At 35.4% G+C, this 14,827-nt stretch overlaps 1 protein-coding gene across 1 annotated transcript in view; it reads left to right on the top strand.

The window, feature by feature from the left end:
- LOC138703394 (retinal guanylyl cyclase 2) overlaps positions 1 to 14,827 on the top strand; it is a 1,174,702-nt gene that overhangs the window by 545,462 nt on the left and 614,413 nt on the right. The window lies entirely within an intron of this gene.

The raw sequence follows: 14,827 nt of genomic DNA on the forward strand, positions 1-14,827 counted from the left end.
CGCTAACGAACGATAACAGAATGCAAATGATAATTTGAATATTATTTATATCGCTAACGAACGATAACAGAATGCAAATGATAATTTGAATATTATTTATATTGCTAACGAACGATAACAGAATACAAATGATAATTTGAATATTACTTATATCGCTAACGAACGATAACAGAATACAAATGATAATTTGAATATTATTTATATCGCTAACGAACGATAACAGAATGCAAATGATAATTTGAATATTATTTATATTGCTAACGAACGATAACAGAATACAAATGATAATTTGAATATTACTTATATCGCTAACGAACGATAACAGAATACAAATGATAATTTGAATATTATTTATATCGCTAACGAAAGATAACAGGATACAAATGATAATTTGAATATTATTTATATCGCTAACGAACGATAACAGAATACAAATGATAATTTGAATATAATTTATATCGCTAATAAACGATAACAGAATACAAATGATAATTTGAATATTATTTATATCGCTAATGAACGATAACAGAATACAAATGATAATTTGAATATTATTTATATCGCTATTGAACGATAACTGAATACAAATGATAATTTGAATATTATTCACGTCGCTAAAGAACGATAATAGAATATAACAAATTATAACTTGAATATTATATATTATATCGCTAAAGGAACGATAAAATATAAATAACTTGAATATTATTCATATCGATAAAGAACGATAACAGAATATAAATGATAATTTGAATAATGCAGTATTTATATCTCTAAAGAACGATTAAAAAATAAAATGAAAACTTGAACCAGGCCCGAACTCACAACCTTCAAATCATTAAGCGAGCTTCTCTACCGCTGGTCTACGAGGCGCAGATATGGAATGATTCCATAGTTCCGGAACTGCTTCTAAAAGCACATGCATCGTGTAACATCGCCGTGACCCGAAGTGGAATTTGAAAATATTCGCTGTTCACGAGTGCGGCCACTTTTTTTTTACAACTGTATATTAAAAAACTCAGGTACAATAAAAATTGAAGTAAAAATAATATGATGTCCCTATACACCTTCTGCCATTTAGATTACACCATTACACCATCAAAATTACATTTGTCGCTAGTATAATTTCGTGGAAAATTTAAAAAGAAATGTCACGAAATTAGCCCAGTTTACCCTATCATAAAATAAATATACAATTTAATTATATAATAAATAAATAATATAAGAACTTCAAAATAAAAATTGATTGCATTCAAATTGAATATATTACGGCAATAAACCAAATGTAGTTGGGGTATAGAACTGTGACAGAGAGCGCGCGTGTAAACTGATGGGACGCAGCAAGCGGCTTACACAGGACACAATTTAATAACCGGGGATCATAGCTCATCCGTCTGAATAATTATATGTTACCACCGTCGCAAAAACTGGCGGTGACAACTAATGGCTAATATCCATATTAGAGATAAATTCTGCGAGATATTATAGATATGGGTGCTGATTGACCTGGATTGATTAATTACTTAGCGGAGTGACGTGACGAGCCACGTGGTGGAGCAGTTATAGCATTAACGTAATTGAATATCACGGGCTTGGAATCAAAGAGCCGGCTAATTGTTAACGAGGAACACCAGCATCACCCCATACTGCGTTGTTTCGTATTAATAGTCTTGACACTTGCTGATCTCCCAGACATGCTGCAATCTCTGCTCGCAGAGCCCATAGGTACAGATAGGCTTCGGTATGTTTACGGCTGTGATAACTCTCATTAACATCACCCGAGAACATCGCCAATATTGTCTACTTCGTCTTACTGTTTCTTCATTCCGCCATCGTCTTTCATCAATTGCCTTTCACATTCTTAGAGTGAATAGAAACTATTGCGATGCTGTAATGCAGTGGTATTCAACCTGGAGGTACGCATAACCTTAGAGGTACACAAAAAAATGCTAGGAGATATGTAATATTTTAGAAAAGATTTCAAAAAGGCATATGACTCGGTTAACAGAGATATTTTATATGGTATTCTAATTACATTTGGTATTCCGAAGAAACTAGTTCGATTAATTAAAATGTGTCTCACTGAAACATACAGCAGAGACCGTATAGGTCAGATTCTGTCAGATGCGTTTCCAATTCACTGGAGGCTAAAGCAAGGAGATGCACTATCACCTTTACTTTTTAACTTTGTTCTAGAGTATGCCATTAGGAAAATCCAGGATAACACAGGGGGTTTGGAATTGAACGGATTACATCAGTTGGGTATTTTAAAGTAGAAAGGTGCAAAGTGCCAAAATCATAGAAAACGAAATTATTATGCAGAAAAGTGCAATGTGCCTAGGAGGATGATGTATGAAAGAGGCTACATCCACTTGTGTTTCTTAAGCGAGATATTTATATGTTACGTTGCCAGCACCATGCAGTTTCAGACAGTAAGCGCCCTCTTGAGCTGCATCATAGAATGCAATGGATCTTCAACAGGTCATGTTTGCGCCAAAACTTACACACAGCGAAATGTTTTACAGATGTCAGCTTTCGCGTTATAACTTTGGAGTTTGTGTATGTGATACAATGCAGTCTTATATGTGTATGTGGGATGAAAGCATCGCGAGTAGAGGTGCCAATGAGATTGCCTCGTGTCTGCTAAAACTGATCAATATGGACATAACAAACAAGAAGAATCTGATAACTGTGCAGCTGAAAACAAAAATCGTGTAATGGTATTCATGTGTCTCTTTTTAGTTGCCATTGGTTTATTTGAGCACATAGAAGAACGTGTCCTTCTCAGCGGCCACAGTTTCTTGCAATGCGATTCTGATTTTGCTTTGATTGAAAAACGACAGAAAGTGATAAAAGCCTTCAGTCCTAGTGATCTGCTTAAAATCGTACAAGACTCTAAAGTTGTAAAACCATTTCAAACCGTTTCAATGCTAGAGTCATATTTCTTTAATATCCAAGATGTTGCTGATCAACTAATTTCCATCAAGAATTTGAATATTTATAAGGCATGTTGCATTCAGTATGATGTTAGTAAAGCAGGTAGTGTTTCTGTGAAACAGTCCCATGATAATGAAGCAGTACATACCATTAAAGTGCTTAAAAAGGAAAAAAAAAAAAACATGAAAAATGTTCAGTCAGCATTGTTTCAAGTTAAAGCATAAAATAAGGAAATTACTGAAGAAAAGAAGGGGGATCTACTAGCAATGACTCCCTATCTTTCAAATGAGGAGCATAGGCAGTTCTACAGGCAGATCTGTGAGTAAAAATTGCTCCAGAATAGGAAAAAAATAGATATTGGACTTTGCACCATTCTACTGCAAATGTACCCACTACTTAAACCTTTGGACAATTAAATATGGTGAAATAATATCTTTACATACCACTATTATTAATGAGTAAACATTATACTGTTGCTGTTTTCTATCAGTAAAAAAAAAAACATGACACAAATATGTGTACAATTATTCTTATAGCTACAATTTTTTTATCTTATCTCCACTGTTTCATTTTGGCACTTTGCACCCTTCTACTTTAAAGTATCCAGTTGCTTGTCTATGCGGATGACGTGAATATGTTAGGGAAAAATCCACAAACGATTAAGGAAAAAACGGGAATTTTACTTGAAGCAAGGAAAGAGATAGGTTTTGAAGTAAACCCCGAAAAGACAAAGTATATGATTATGTCTCGTGACGAGAATATTGTACGAAATGGAAAAATAAAAATTGGAAATTTATCTTTTGAAGAGGTAGAAAAATTCAAATACCTGGGAGCAACAGTAACAAATATAAATGATACTCGGGAGGAAATTAAACACAGATAGTAGACTGGAACAGCTTACCTGCGGCAATCTTTCAAGGTGGTCCTCTTAAAATCAATACATTTAAGACAGGTTGAGAAGATTAGACTGAAAATGTAATTGGAGGTGCAGTGTAATCATTTAAGTTGTGTCATGTAACTAATTGAGTTGATATGTAATTAAGATGATACGTAATTTAGTTGAAATATAAATAAATTAGGGTGATATGTAATTAATTAAGATGATATGTAATTAAGTTGGTATGTAATTAATTAAGGTGATATGTAATTATTTAAATTGGTAATAGTTCAGTGAAATAGAAGTACTTATAAGTTAGATTTACTTTTGCTTATCGTAGGCGTTATTATAGAATAGCTTTTATTTATAGTCCTAGGTTTATTGCATCTAATGCTTATTTTATTTTATTTCTGTAATTGTAATTATTGTATATTGTATATCACTGCCACCGGGTGTATACCCAATTGTAGTGTTAATACATACATACATACATACATACATACATACATACATACATACATACATACATACATACATACATACATACATACATACATACATACATACATACATACATACATACATACATACATACATACATACATACATACATACATACATACATACATACATACATACATATGGGAAATGGCTGTTATTATTCGGTTGAGAAGCTATTATCATCCAGTCTGCTGTAAAAAATCTAAAAGTTAGAATTTATAAAACAATTATATTACCGGTTGTTCTTTATGGTTGTGAAAGTTGGACTCTCACTTTGAGAGAGGAACATAGGTTAAGGGTGTTTGAGAATAAGGTGCTTAGGAAAATATTTGGGGCTAAGAGGGATGAAGTTACAGGAGAATGGAGAAAGTTACACAACACAGAATTGCACGCATTGTTTTCTTCACCTGGCATAATTAGGAACATTAAATCCAGACATTTGAGATGGGCAGGGCATGTAGCACGTATGTGTGATTCCAGAAATGCATATAGAGTGTTAGTTGGGAGACCGGAAGGAAAAAGACCTTTGGGGAGACCGAGACGTAGATGGGAAGATAATATTAAAATGGTTTGAGGGAGGTGGGATATGATGGTAGAGACTGGATTAATCTTGCTCAGGATTGGGACCAATGTCGGGCTTATATGAGGGCGGCAATGAACCTCCGGTTCCTTAAAAGCCAGTAAATAAGTACACAATTATTTCATTATAAACACTGAATGATCAGGAGCAGGTTCAGGGTCAGCAACAAGAGCCCTGGGCATAGAAATTAAGTGGTTGTTTGTAAATAATCAAATGACACTTGCAAAACCTCAGGGGTATTGATTTTGAAATACTTTCGAGAAATTTAGAAAGAACATAACACCCAATTACATCTCTTTTTACACCATTGCCATATATTTTTCTGGTCTTATGTTAAGGTTAAAATAAAAAATCCTGCTGAAAATTTTCATTGACGGTTGACAGAAAATAAAATTCTAAAACTTGTCGATCTGCGACTTCTGGATTTTCTGGTAGGAAAGAGTTCGAGAAACTCAGTGATACTGCCATTTGACACCTATCATTCCCGTCAACGTATATTTATGTGAGCGGGGTTTCTCCGCACTAATTCCAGCAATTATACTGACTGTATATGAAAATCATAAAAGTGCCCTGACGCCGCCCGACTTCGAAAAATAGTGCCTGGACTCGCCAAATCTTAAATACAACTCTGATGGAGAATACGGAGGAAGTATAGTGATGACTGATGGTAAATTAAACTTATTTTCAGGATTCTATGGTGACTGTTACCCACTATGAATTGTAAATATTACACTTTTGGCCAAGAAAACAGTAAGAATGGACATGTTTCAACCAATCACGGCTGTTTATTTCAACAATTTTATTACTTACCTAGCATTTGTTTGTTTTTATCACTTCCCTAGCATTTATTTTTATCAATTCTCTAGCATTTGTTTTTATCATTTCCCTAGCATTCGTTTCTTTGTTTGCCAACATTTCGAACTGCAAATTCTTTACTGTATTATAAAACATGCTCTGCGATCGTTATTTCCTTCCCGCATAGATAGTCAACTGAAAATGTCGGCTCCGTTCAAGCGTATTAGTGAAGTTAACATTAGTGAAACAGAATTTTAGTATGTCAATTAATATTTTATTGTATTAGATTACTTTATTTCTTTTAGTCTTTATATACTTTCTTCTAATTGTGCAATAGGCAATTAAATCTGACTCGAGTTTTGATTTTCTCCAGATAAATCAAAACATCTAGTGAGATTACTGTTGATAAATATTTTCATCATCAGTGATAGAAAAAGTACAGAGCTCCGGAGCAAAAGCGTACAAGGGACCTATTCTCCCAAGCATGTTTACGGATTTTCATCTTGATGAACATAGTTTTGCTTCCTTCACTTTATACGGGGATACATGAATTTAGTCTGCGCTTACTTTGTTTCATTCGCACGAATTCCATTTTCACGTTCAACCTCATGCCGTACCTTCTGTCCCTCGCACACTTTACGATCGAACTTTGGACTAACACGTAAAAAAAAAAAAAAAAAAAAAAAAAAAACTCAAAGAATTTGATCTCATAGGCTCGCTCAATGGCCTACCGAGCTGATGATTGCAAAATCGTATGACATTTAGAAATCAGATTCCTTTAAACAAAATAGTGCTAAACTTAAGCTTTGATTAAATATACAGCACCAAAATCACTATTATACGGGACTCACCTCATCGACCCTGTGAAGAAGCAAAATGAATGTATCAACTGTTACTCACTCCAAAGCTACTTGAAACCACGCACCCATTCGCCAGTTTCGAACTGAAAATGTTGATATTACGAGCTTCTCAAAAACATTAACGTATCACTACGTCTGTATTAGTCCCTCTAGTCAGACCCTAGCATGTCAATACCTTTCATCAGTTCGACTACTTCCCCACTCCCAATGTTCCCTTCCGGCCAGGGCGTGTGTGCTCAGTCCCACGCTGTAATAGCATTCTTGGTGTATTGCACTGTGTATAACAATAGTAAATTGTGTACATACAAATATTCTGAATTACAGAAAAAAAAAGTGTTTGATTAATATTTACAGTTACAAACAATATTTAATATTTACAAGCTTCATTCTCAAAGCGGTGATTTATGACTCACGGAGTTCTGGTTAGTCTGTAAAGACGGTTAAATTTTATAAATTACTTTGAAAGTTTTCCTAAAATATAAATGATAAAGTATGTTCGTAGCAGCTTATAATATAGAAAAACTGCGGAACTGAAGGATATGTGTTCCTCTATCCGACGGAAAAGTAAATACTTTTAATTATTAATTGTGTTTAATTAGAAAACTCGAAAGAGTCTTGGAACAGCGACAAACATTTTGAAATTAATTACATTCCACGACTCGGGGAGTCTATAGCGACAGAAGCAATGCCTTAGATTCTGTAACAAACTACGTAGCGGAAATTAATTGAAATCTTTCGTGTTAATGAGAACGTGATTTAGGTCGTTTTAAGACCTTTGATTTCTGTTGCCTCCGGTGTATTTGTACTTCATTCTATGATATTAGTCAGTCCAGCTGTAAAATTTCTTGTACAGTGTACATCTTAATAAAATGTTGCCCTTATACATCTTGATTACACAACTTTTAACACTATATCACTTCGGAAAACGTATTATGTGTCTTTCACGTGTTAAATTTTATTACCTCGTTAACATGTTTCGGCCTGCTATTGGCCATCATCAGAACTGGTTGTTGCTGGTCTTGGCGACTTTTGTTTTGTTTCCTTGGGGGTGTGTTTGTATAGTGTAATGTGGAGTCAAAGAGTGTGTGAACAAACACACATTCAAAGTGTACAGAAAACCAACAACACATACACACAACACATCCAGTCACCCAACACAACACAAACAAGCTGCATTCCGAACAATGGTACACAGACTACTCAACATACCAATGAACCAACATGATTACAAAGAAGAACTAAACATAATCAAATACATAACACAAGAAAACGGATACATCCCCAACATAATAGACTACACAATACGAAAGACATAACATAATCACAAAAAGCATAGAATACAACACAAATACAAGAACACAAAACAAAACAAAAAATACATCACACTAACATACGAAAACAAAAACACACACAAGATTGCAACCTCATTCAAGAAATTAAATTACAACATGGCATACAGAACAAATAATACTCTACAAAAACATCTCAACACACAAACAACACATACAAACAAATACAACCACACAGGCGTATACAAACTCAAAATGTAACACCTGCAACAACTTCTACACAGGACACCCCCACAGGAAACAAAACAAAAGGCTCCAAGACCAGCAACAGCCAGTTCTGAAGATGGCCAATAATAGGTCGAAACATGTTAACAAGATAATAAATTTTAAAACGTGAGAGACACATAATACGTTTTCCAAAATGTTACCATTTTAATATTGTAACGTGCAATCAGACAAGTAAAGTATTATAATATAATACATTCCTGTTTTAGAATTGTGTACAGGCTAAATAAACAGAAATGGTCTTACTACACGTCAAAGTGAACTTCCGATCCGGACGCTGTGACGTCATTGTATCGTAACATAAACAGACACCTGATCGACTGCAGCGCCCTCACGTACAAGGCCAAGTCGAAGTTCGTTTTGCCCAGTGATACAAATTGTAACTAGTCCCTGTTAGTTTGACGTTGTGTATGATAACTTATTCAGCGTTAATGGAATTGGTGATAGCGAGATGGTATGTGATGATGCCCGAGCGTATCATCGGATCAGCAAATGCGATATCACCTGAGCTACGTCAATGGCCCTGTCTGTTATTTACTTAGCGACGCTGTATCAACTGTGGGATGCTCGACACGTGTTCAACTCAGCAGTATCTTCTCACATTTTAAGAACTTCATTTTCGAAAGTCTTTCCAGCTTCATTTTCCATTTCGTAAGGGTCTAATGGACGTTTCGCCAATATTTTTTTACTTAGGCTATCTGAGTGTACTTTAACAACGGATTGCCGCACTCAACTGATCAACTTCTCCTTATATCCTCAATTATATTTATGAAAATGGATAAGGAATTTGCTTAATATCTTGTGTTATTGACCTTGGAATTGAGTTTGACAAATATAATATCACTTGACTTAAATGAATAGTTTATTTTGAAAAGCGGATGTCAACTAATCAACAAATTTGAGTTGAGTAGCTTTATATGATTTGCATTCTTGAATGCACCATTAGTTATGAAAATGACACAATTCTTCACAACTTTTATCATTTTACTGCTGAGTTCAATTTCATCTTAATTCTGTAAGTGACTGAAGTCACTGATATTGATATTGATATTATTTATTAATAGTTCAAAAGTACATAAACTTAATCTTAAAACTGATACATTCACAAATAATGATAATACACAATATTTACACAATTAAATAACAAATTTTCTATCATATAATTATTCAACTTATGTTGGTTTAACTTACACTTAGACTGAAGTCACTGACTTAGAGTCCCTTCAAACGTGGCCACATTTAGAAGCGCTGCCGCTTGTGAATAATGGATATAAATGAGGGCTTTCAGACGCAGCCACAGCCACAGAATAGTGGCGCTGCAGACGGTCTGTGTGGTTGGCTTCGCCGCTGGTGGCAGCCACTAAAACTGGCGCTTCCCGGCGCGATACATGGAATTGAACTGTAGGTTTCAGACGGAGCCACAGCCACGCGTGGCGAGTGAGTGGCGCATCTGTGGCGCTGCTAACGGACGACTGTTGGCCCACCAATCTTTACACCGTCACGACAGTATACAGCCTATTGTGCCACGGTGTCTTTTTTTCGAATTTCATTAGTAATTCCTGCTAGAAACTCTTGAAATGATTTCTAGCATGCGAAAAAAAAATAGTGTTTTAGTCCTGATATAAATCATGAAATAAAATGTGAAATAGTCCTCGATTCTGTCTTTTAAAAACCTATAGATGGACCCAGACTCTTCTATTTTTACTTCTATTCTTTCTTCATATGAGCAAAGTTGTCAAAAATACTCGTACATCTCCCTTTATGTCCATGTTCACAGAAAGACCGAAAAGTTCTCTACAAAAATTTAGTCTTTTAAGCAGTGCTTCAAACGCTCGTTCGCAGCGCCACTAACGCGCGTTTTCAGTGCCAGTAACGAGTCACTAGTGGCGCTGCAATTTGGCCGCGTCTGAAGAGAATTTTATACTTAAAAAAAATGCAATCATCAGTTCTTTTGGTGTAAGATAAAGGACATAAAAATCATATGGTGACTTGGTAACAAGAAAAAGTTGGGAGATTGTTAAATTTGTGTTTGAGCTAATGTATTATTAACAAATATTTGAAATGTCTTCAACTGAAGCCAATAGTTATATGTCTTCTAATGAATGTAATGTCAGTGTGTCTAGGAAAAGAAACAGAGGTACACGAATAACAGTCATATAAACAGTTCTAAATAAGCAATAACCAGAGGACACAATACATCTACATATGCCGAACACAACTAATGCCAACCACACATATTATAACATAAATACAGACATGGAAATCCTACACATATTACCCAAAAACCAAAAACTCAACACACTAGAACAATATGAAATATACAGACACACTAAAACACACCCTAATCAAATTCTCAACACGCAGATCAATTTCAGAACACACACACTATTTGACTCAACTCTTCATCTGTAAACTGCACCCACACAACAGGCAGCGAAGTTGAGATGACGCCGAGACACAGAAGGTTCTGAGGATGGTGTCAAGTAGAACCGAAACAGCTGTAAACCGCACATGCTTACATAATTATCACGAGTAAGATCGCCATTTAATCAATTACAAATATATTGTTTTGGTTTTATAAAGATCCTCCCTCAGTCTATGCCTGCTTGTAACCTAATAAGTTCAATATTTAAACACGTCATTTATAATTATTTTTCCTTCTGTATGATGGATATTGTGATTTGTTTAGTAATTACCTACTTTCTATTTGAAGATCGCAGGGGAAATTATGTACACTCTGATACCAGAGAAGTCGTGTGTGTCGTGTTAATATGTACTTATTTCCAGAGAGAATATGACAACGCAAGGAAAAGAAGGCTAGCAAAATCCATTGGTCACGTTTTGGAGAGAACATATATAAGGCGACGAATGTATCTAGAAGAGCGGTATATAGTTACAGTAAAGAAAAATAATAGGATGAAAAGCTTAAAAGTCCTCCCAAAATAAGTATTCGCGACTCTCTTGTAACAACATTAGACACATTTAATTAGGGAGTTTTAAGGCGGACTGTACTTGGTTTGTACATGGCGGAAGTGAAATAGTCTTGCAGATTTCCAGAGCGAATAACTCATGTTATATGTAAGAAAAAACTATAATATTATATTGGTGGGAAGGTCATATTTTTTTCAGAAAAAAATGTCCCCCACCCCAAATGTTCAAAAATCTCTTATTGGGTAACTATTGCCATTATAATCGTGATTTTTGTTCTTTGTGATAGGAAATCTAATAAAGAATAATTTATCCTTCTGGCGTATTTCAATAGCGTGAACGGTTTTCGTGTAAATTTAATTTAAAAAAATTCTCTAAATTCAAGCCATTGCACGAAGCGAGCGAATGGCAACGTCTCGATAGAATGCAGCTTACTTACGGAGAATCACGATTTCGTTGGCCTCTTATATCTGTGTCATAAGTAGAATGTATTAGCGACGATGTTGCCGGAATGTTAAAACTTCAATTTTAATTGTCTAATTAACCGTGTATTTAATCACAAAATCTAATATAGGTTTTCTATTCATTTACATGTACCCTATTGCCCCTTTCAAGCTGCAAGGTTATTTCACTTCCACTGTACAAAGAAGGTTTTTTATTTTTTAATGTATTTCTGTATTTTGCGTTCATATATTGCTTTAGTTCAATTTGTTTTTGTCAACTTAGATCTGAGACGTTCTATACAGTAGCCCCTCTTCGAATTGGAAATGTACAGATCATTTTAAATTTCGACGCGAACCTTCTTTCTGTACGAAAAACAGAGTACAGGCGTACTAGATTTAGTACAATTACTGGCAATGGGTAAGTCACACGCAAATACACACAATAGGCTATTAAATATTATAATTTACTTACTTACTGGCTTTTAAGGAACCCGGAGGTTCATTGCCGCCCTCACATAAGCCCGCCATTGATCTCTATCCTGAGCAAGATTAATCCAGTCTCTATAATCATATTCCACCTCCCTCAAATAAATTTTAATATTATCTTCCCATCTACGTCTCGGCCTCCCCAAAGGTCTTTTTCACTCCCGCCTCCCATCTAACACTCTATATGCATTTCTGGATTCGCCCATACGTGCTACATGCCCTGCCCATCTCAAATGTCTGGATTTAATATTCCTAATTATGTCAGGTGAAGAATACAATGCGTGCAGTTCTGTGTTGTGTAACTTTCTCCATTCTCCTGTAACTTCATCCCTCTTAGCCCCAAATATGTTCCTAAGCACCTTATTCTCAAACACCCTTAATCTATGTTCCTCTCTCAAAGTGAGAGTCCAAGTTTCACAACCATGAAAAACGACCGGTAATATAACTGTTTTATAAATTCTAATTTTCAGATTTTTTGACAGCAGACTGGATGATAAAAGCTTCTCAACCGAATAATAACAGGCATTTTCCATATTTATTCTGTGTTTAATTTCCTCCCGAATATAATTTATATTTTTTACTGCTGCTCCAAGATATTTGAATTTTTCACCTCTTCAAAGGATAAATTTCCAATTTTTACATTTCCATCTCGTACAATATTCTGGTCACGAGATATAATGATATACTTTGTCTTTTCGGGATTTACTTCCAAACCTATCTCTTTACTTGCTTCAAGTAAAATTCCCGTGTTTTACCTAATCGTTTGTGGATTTTCTCCTAATATATTCACGTCATCCGCATAGACATACGAAATATTATTATTACTGTTATTATATGGGAGATGGACTTAGCCAGATATTAGGTGTGAGAATTAACTTCTTAATACATGACTAAGTCAATGTCCTAATAGTTATAAATGTTATTATAGTATCTCGCATTGTGCGTGTTTGTATGTGTGACTTGCCATTATAGATGACGAGGATCCTCTTTGTTTTAATGTTCACAATAGAAGAATAGTTTATGTTAGGGGACTAAAGAACATGAAGATGAATGAAAGCTATAAAACTGATAAAATGAAATCTAGTCGAGATCCCATTCTGCAGTAATGGGATCGTTTTAGGTTATTTTAATGGCCCCTTTCAGCGTCCAGTTACCCTCACATAACCTCAAATAACCTTACGCAGGCGAGACGACAGCAGACATTGTCTGGATTGAAGAGGGTCGTTATAAGTGAAACCTTTAAGTAAGCTCGACAGTTTCAGTGAAGACGTAGAGAAACGGGCACCGTGAATCCTATAATCGCTCTAGGTGTGAGTATGGGCTTCCAGATAAAAGGACAATAGACCAGACTTCCTGCTAAGTTAAAAAATCTTTTAATACTCTTGCGGACATTGAACTCTGTCCTTACATATCGATAAATCAGTTATTGTCATCATCATTGATAAAGTCATATAATGAAAAGAGGTAACTTCACACATCACGGCTAATTACTGGTAGGTTAGGTTAGGTATGGTTTATTCTCACTCAAATCTTTGGTCCTGCTGGCCCTTCACATTATAGTATTCGGGCCAGCAGTCCCGTTACTATTTACAACTTGCACAATACCCGATATTAATGACCGACACCTCATCATTTAATGTTCACCCACTATGTCTTTCATGTTCGTTCACCACACTTCCTATATTTCTGCGTTTATTAAATATTCCTTCTTTCCTTCTAATCCTACCTTCTACTACTTCCTATTCCTAATAACAACGTAACAATTACTTTGTCTACTCTGCATTTTAACAGACCCAACTTATTTACAAATCACTACAATCATTTTACTGTACTCTACTCTTAACTAGGCCTACCCTCTATAATTTGCTTTACATCTGTCTATATTACTTCTTTGTCCTGCTGATACCTATCTAGTTTAGTCCTACTTTTAGCTCCTCTACTCTCCCTATCTTTACAGTACGTCCTAGTCATTCCTACTAATTAAATAAACTCATCATGACCCTTCTCATACTTAAACACTATTCGTCCATATTCACTGCACCCTTAATTAATCCTTCATTCCACTGACAGACCATTTCCTTAGATTGTATGATGTTTTGACATTGCTGCTCTCCGCCTTATTTCCTCTATCTGCTCTATTTACCTTCTCTATACTTTCACTTCTTACCCCTAACCCCTCTTTCTTATCCCTATCGTCTTTCTTTTGCACCTTAACCTTTCCCAGGTGTTGGCTCACGTTGCCTTCATTTCTTTCGCTGACACCACACACGTCTACATTACCGCTCTTATTCGTTTGACACATTACACTCTTGTTGTGACCTTGTGGTGATGTCACTACAGATTTCCTCCATGCGTCCATGCCACTTTTCCCCTCTCGATTCCTCACGGTCAATTACTGGTACTAAATCACGAATATTACGCAGTATGTAGAATATGTGTAATGAAATATATGCAATATAATGTAAGCCTATGTCTAATTTTTAATAGGTTTTTTAACGACACTATCGACTTCGAGGTAATCTAGCGCCAGTAAAACTGGTAACTGAAATGGTATTTGGTAAGACTAAACCGAGAATCGGCCACAAGATTACCTGACATTTGCCGCACTCCTAGAATAAACCCCGGAGAATACCTAACCAAATAGTCACCCCAATCTGGAATCCAAAACACGTATCATCGAAGCCTCTGCATAAAAGTCGAGTTCGTTACACCTGAGCATGTCGGTGGCTATGCATGTCTTATGTATGCATGAATCAATCTATCCATTTTTAATTCTTTTTGGTGAAAAATCTTGGAAAGGCATTTATATTAATCCGAATAATGGATTACAAGTGATTAAAGAGTGG

This window comes from Periplaneta americana, chromosome 7 (genome assembly GCF_040183065.1).
Source record: "Periplaneta americana isolate PAMFEO1 chromosome 7, P.americana_PAMFEO1_priV1, whole genome shotgun sequence".
Taxonomy (NCBI): Eukaryota; Metazoa; Arthropoda; class Insecta; order Blattodea; family Blattidae; genus Periplaneta; species Periplaneta americana.